The sequence below is a fragment of the Ooceraea biroi genome, chromosome 6 (assembly GCF_003672135.1).
Source record: "Ooceraea biroi isolate clonal line C1 chromosome 6, Obir_v5.4, whole genome shotgun sequence".
NCBI classification, from domain to species: Eukaryota; Metazoa; Arthropoda; class Insecta; order Hymenoptera; family Formicidae; genus Ooceraea; species Ooceraea biroi.
Genome location: NC_039511.1, coordinates 7,272,649 through 7,279,773, shown reverse-complemented (window position 1 = coordinate 7,279,773; position 7,125 = coordinate 7,272,649).

The following is a 7,125-nucleotide window of genomic DNA, read 5'->3' as shown; positions in this document are numbered from 1 at the left end:
ACTGGCTACTTTATTAATATCAGTTACAACGTTTCAACCTTCATTTTAGGTCCTTCTCAAGTAAACACAGTTATTTTCTACAATAAAGAAAAAGCAACAAAAAATAGTACGCAATTACAATAAAGTTAAGTCATACAAAAATATTACACAATTACAGTAAAGTTAAGTCATATACATCAATAAACCGAAAGTAAGAAATGTACAAAAATGATACAAAAATGATACAAATGATACAATTCAAAGAACCGCAATAAATCAATAAAATAATACCACTCACTGGCAGAAAATAACTAGGTTAAAGCTTTAGAAACACACGCCCAACCATTACAAAGGTCTATCGGCGACTGCCAGCCAACCAAAACAACTACATGCTTCCCAAAATCATGTCATAAACAGGCGGTAAATCATCTGTATCTTTCTGCAGATTTATCGCATTACATTGTCGCATAATAAAAAACATTTCCTCAATCTCACGCTTCCTTCTGTGATTCTCTCGATGCAAAACTTTACAATTATTCCAGTCAAAATTGTGATCGTTTTCAAGTCTATGCTTGCCCACTACCGACAAACAACTGTTTTTTTTACAAATGTTCGATTTATGCTCCTTAACTCGTGTTTCAAGGTGTCTCTTAGTCTGACCAATGTAGACCGATTCGCATTCAACGCAACTCAACTCATACACAACGCCCATTTGTTGATTATTGGCCACCACTTCTTTACCAAGTTTAATGACATTATTCAATCTCTTAGGCACGGAGTACACACAATCCACGTTGCAACGATTCAAAATTCGCAAAAAATGCAAAGAAGTTTAATGTACTATGCTTGAGCGCGTGAACTTTAGACGATTCGATTAGTCACCTTCAAACACCATTTAAAAACTATTATAGCGTGGACATTTTGGTATAAGAAAATTCGTCTCACAATACTCTCAAGAATCTCCCATTAACGGCTGTCACACCAGCTTTGGGACACTGTAATAATAGCAAAAAAAGAGACAACGTTTCTACTTACCAGAACAAGAAGTTCTAAAAAAACTTAAGCAATATTCCTTCTTATTGGTACCTATAAATTATATGTTAATTTATAAAATTACAATTATTAGTACATAACCGTTTTTGTATACAATTTACTTACCGGAACAAGATTTATGTCAAAATCTCAAAAGAGAATATTGTACATTAGTTGTACAATGGTTTGCCTACAAATAGTTTCACATCATAAAATTAAAATAATTATTAAATAATCATTTTTTTATATATAATCTAAAATTGTAAAATTTATACGTGGATTTAGAATTATGTACTTACTCGAAGAAATAATCCGATAAACGCAGAAGATATACAAGATCTCATAAATTAACCTCTCGACTAATGTTTCTTACAACAAATGTCACCCAAGTGAGTGACTCAGTAAGTGGCGTTCGTGCATGCATGGTATGTGTGTGGTGATGGTGTGTGGCTCTTTCGCTCTGTGTGTGTGTGTGAAAAAGAGAAAAAAAGACCGACATGAGTGAAGTATGTACTGCAATATACTTCAACAATAGCAATGTTACACAAATCATCACAGTAACAGGTGAGGTTAAGGGACATAAAATAATAACTATGACATAACAACAAAATTGTTTCTTTCTGTTAGATTTCACGAATCTACTGCTGTCTACAACGCTTTTAATCAAAATTGCCTTACCTAAGTTTCTTAAACCATGAACAATTTGAAAAGTGATTAACGATAAAAAAAGGTAAGTTTTACTTCTTTTCCTGTCTCTTACTGTATCACATACCACTTTGTTATTAACAATTTTACGATTATTTCACGATTTAGTTCCCTCATGTTTCACGACTTGAATCTCTTACTTTGCACGACGATTTTTATTAATAGTTTGACGTTTCGTATGCCATTGACACTTTTGAAACGGATGGATAACAGGATGGATAACAGGATTTTAAAAAAGGTAACTTTTACGTTTTTAATTAACTGTCTCTTCCTTTATTACATACCACTCTACTGTTATTAACAATTCACGATTATTTCACGATTTATTTCTCTCAGGTTTCACGACTTGAATCTCTTGCTTTGCACGACGCTTTTACTTACTACTTTGACGTTTCGTACACCATTGACACTTTTGAAACGGATGGATAACAGGATTTTAAAAAAGGTAACTTTTACGTTTTTAATTAACTGTCTCTTCCTTTATTACATACCACTCTACTGTTATTAACAATTCACGATTATTTCACGATTTATTTCTCTCAGGTTTCTCAACTTGAATCTCTTGCTTTGCACGACGCTTTTACTTAATACTTTGACGTTTCGTACACCATTGACGCTTTTTATTAATAGCTTGATGTTTCGTACACCATTGACACTTTGGAAACGGATGGCTAACAGGATTTTAAAAAAGGTAACTTTTTACGTTTTTAATTAATTGCCTATTTCTTTATTACGTACCACTCTGTTATTAACAATTTCACGATTTATTTCTCTCAGGTTCAACGACTTTCGTTTTCGGCCGCAGCCAGACGTACTTTCCAGTCTCATGTTTGCTGCTGTATCGTATCATTCTGGACTCCTGGATCAATTTTCGCAGTGTAATATAAATAAAGTTTACGTTTTCATAGTTTATTATTATTCTATTTACATAGGTCAGGACTTATTGCTTAGGGTAAGCTTCACGAGTGGAATAGTGTCTTGTCAACGAGGCTTGTATTTCAGCGAGTATTGCGACAAAGGGGGAATTTGTATAGGAAGTCAGAAAATATAATACTATATACGTATATATGCACTACTCACACAAATTAGAAGAACACCAAACTTTTCTTTAAAAATAGGCAAACTTCAAGCAGCTGTAACTTTGTTAAAAATGAACGAAATTTAAATTTAAAAAAAGGATTTTAAAGCTTGAAACTTCTACTTTCGAACGGTTGCCATAAGTGTAAATTTCTGTGACGTTTGGTAATTTTTATATACAAAAAACTGCGAATTGGACAAAATAAGAAATTTTCTTTTCACTTTGAAGGTCTGTCACGTATCAAAAAAAATTCTGCGAAAATTCTCGACTTTTTATTGTAAAAGATTGAAGTTTTCCCTACAAAACGCTTTTTTAAAATTTTTCTACGAGTTTTTGTTACTGAGTTATCGTCGATTAAATAAAAATTGGCATTGTTTACTTTGATTGCTCATAACTTCGATAAAAATCATCGCACAGCAATTTAAAAAACGAATTCTTAAAGCTGAAACTTTGCTCTATTGAACGGTATACTTGCCCAAATTTTTTCGAAAACATGTAACCATGCTGAAAATGGATGAATATAACGTAAAAATGAATGATTTTTCACTTTGTCATTTTGACCTTAAAAACAATCGTACAGAATGACAAAAAAATTTGTTCTTCACATTTTTTTATACTTTTCAATACCATGAATTTGACAAAAATTTGCCGAATAGCTATAAGATTGTTTTCATGGTGGCCACTGTGGTTTTATTGGACAAAACTAAGAACTTGCTAAATTTCAGTAAGATAAAATGGAAAATAATGTTAATTAATGTTAAAAAATTGATTTCTAGCGCACTATATTAATCTTTATTAAGTTAGCAATAACAAAGTACACACTTTTCTACCAAAAGTTGAAAAAATTTGTGAACCGCCGGCGTTAGTTTTATCCAAAGCGTACCACGTGGAGGTCGCACGGTCGGATTTACGCTTCGTTTTGTGTGTGTGTGTGTGTGTGTGCGCGCGCGTGTATGTGAGCGCTCACGGATTGCACGCAACTAGTGGAACGTCTTGCCGCTAGGCGGCGACAAGACGTAAGACGTTTCTCGTAAGTGAAAGAGTTCAGCTACATTACTTAAGATCGCGCATTTGTACTCACATGTGCTTATGCTTACATACGCATACGTATACTGAGCTGTTCGGAGTTATTCTATTGGCGATTTTTGATACTGTCTGATATATCACTAGTTAAGGTTTTTACTTATTCCTTTACTTATTTTTACATTTTTTCTTTCCTTTTATCTATTCTGTTTTCTCCTACTTCCGTTTTCTGCTCATTGTTCTTTTACGATGCCTATGCGTCATTTATCTGAGACAGATTGTGCTCGTATTGTGACTCTCCTACAGAAGAATCACAGTCAACGGTACGTTGCCAACCAGTTTGGAGTAAGTCCGTCCGTCATTAATCGGATTTATTCCCGGTTTCGAGAGACTGGCTCATACCACAGACGGCCGAGTCAGGGCCGTTCTCGTGAAACAAGCGCTCGGGAAGATCGAATGATCCGGCTAGTTACATAGAATCGCTTTGTATGCGCACGTAGAATTGCCGGAAATATTAATTATAGTCGACAGCATCCGATCTCGGCTTCAACGATAAGAAATCGTTTGAGAGAAGCGGGATTGCACGCTCGTCGACTAGTGCAAGTTCCATACTTTACCCATCGTCATCGTCGCCTACGATTACATTATGCTCATTCTTTAGTCAGTAGGCGACCTAGGCAATGGAATTCTGTACTGTTTACGGATGAGTCTAGATTTTGCCTTTTTGGCAATGACAGACGAGCCCGAGTTTGGCGACGTCAAGGAGAACGCTATTCCGAAAACTGCAACAGACCAGTTCGAGCTTTTCATGGTGGTTCTGTAATGGTATTAGCAGGAATATCTCGATTTTCACGAACACCTCTTGTAATTATCCCTCCACCAGGATTAACTTCTAGACGATATGTTCATGAAATACTAGAGCCATATGTTCTACCAATTAGAAATCGAATTGGTCAACGGTTTCGCCTAGTGCATGACAACGCACTACCGCACACTGCTCGTTACACCCAACAGTTTCTGAGAAACCATCAAATCGGTACATTATTGCATCCGCTAATGAGTCCCGATTTGAATCCAATCGAGCATGTTTGGGATATGTTAGAGCGCCAAGTACGCGAAAACTATCCCAACATCGTCGATTTGGCTTCGCTTGTCACAGTTCTTTGCCAAACTTGGCAGCGAATCCCTCAAAGAGCAATACGTCGTTGTATCAATATGCGAAATCGATTGCGAGCAGTCATTTTGAATAGAGGCGGAAATACACGTTATTAAATTCTTTTTAGCGTTAATCACTCCATCTTGCATTAATCACTGATACACTCCACATAATACATACGTACACACACGCACGTACACACACGCACGCACACACACGCACGCACACACACGCACGCACACAAAACGAAGCGTAAATCCGACCGTGCGACCTCCACGTGGTACGCTTTGGATAAAACTAACGCCGGCGGTTCACAAATTTTTTCAACTTTTGGTAGAAAAGTGTGTACTTTGTTATTGCTAACTTAATAAAGATTAATATAGTGCGCTAGAAATCAATTTTTTAACATTAATTAACATTATTTTCCATTTTATCTTACTGAAATTTAGCAAGTTCTTAGTTTTGTCCAATAAAACCACAGTGGCCACCATGAAAACAATCTTATAGCTATTCGGCAAATTTTTGTCAAATTCATGGTATTGAAAAGTATAAAAAAATGTGAAGAACAAATTTTTTTGTCATTCTGTACGATTGTTTTTAAGGTCAAAATGACAAAGTGAAAAATCATTCATTTTTACGTTATATTCATCCATTTTCAGCATGGTTACATGTTTTCGAAAAAATTTGGGCAAGTATACCGTTCAATAGAGCAAAGTTTCAGCTTTAAGAATTCGTTTTTTAAATTGCTGTGCGATGATTTTTATCGAAGTTATGAGCAATCAAAGTAAACAATGCCAATTTTTATTTAATCGACGATAACTCAGTAACAAAAACTCGTAGAAAAATTTTAAAAAAGCGTTTTGTAGGGAAAACTTCAATCTTTTACAATAAAAAGTCGAGAATTTTCGCAGAATTTTTTTTGATACGTGACAGACCTTCAAAGTGAAAAGAAAATTTCTTATTTTGTCCAATTCGCAGTTTTTTGTATGTAAAAATTACCAAAGGTCACAGAAATTTACACTTATGGTAACCGTTCGAAAGTAGAAGTTTCAAGTTTTAAAATCCTTTTTTTAAATTTAAATTTCGTTCATTTTTAACAAAGTTACAACTGCTTGAAGTTGCCTATTTTTAAAGAAAAGTTTGGTGTTCCTCTAATTTTTGTGAGTAGTGTATTTATATGAAAGTGTATTTATTGTACGTTTTCTCTATTACACGACGTGTCTTGTACAAGATCTTATATTAATAAAATGTCATGGGGTATATTTGCCGCGTCCGTACTTACTTTTCCACCACCGGCGTGCTGCAAGAAGACATAACAAGTTATTGTTATTTGCATTGTTTCATTTATTTAGTTTGTAACGGATTAATTAAACTTTTACTTACGTATTTCTTTATTGTTTTCATCATTCTCGTTTTCCAACTGTGATGGCGGTGGTGGTGCTTTCGATTCTTCCATCTTCGATGCCTCCGACGAACTATTGTCCACTGATTTTCCGGACTTTAAAGCATGTTCAGCCGCAGCCAAGCGAAATTTAAGTCGTGGATCTCGTATCTCTGCTGCGTAATCGTATTATTTTTCGCCGCCATTTTCTTCGATTCCTCGATTTCTATTTTCTCACTGAAATATAAATAAATATATACATTTTCATATTTTAGTATTGGGTTGGCCAAAATGTAATTGCGTTTTTTTTTATATAAATAAAAGGCGAATTTTTCATGGGAAACAAAAACTTTATTAAACAATATATTGTCCATTTTATTTGATTATCTTTTGTCATTTTTCAGGCAACTTCATGATTCCGCGCTCAAAAAAGTTCTTATCTTTTTCAGCAAAAAACAATTCCAAGAACGATTTGATATCCTCATCAGCAGTAAAGGTTTTACCATTCAAGGCGTTTTGCAAAGAACGAAACAAATGGTAATCTGATGGTGCTAGGTCTGGCGAATATGTTGGATGTGGTAACACATCCCATCCAAGCTGCAACAATTTTTCACGAGTGACCAAACTTGTACGTGGTCTAGCGTTATCATAGTGAAACACAACACCTTTGCGATTCACCAATTCTCGATGTTTCTGTTTGATGGCATCATTTAATTTATCCAGTTGACGACAGTATACGTCTGAATTAATGGTTTGATTCCTTGCAAGCAG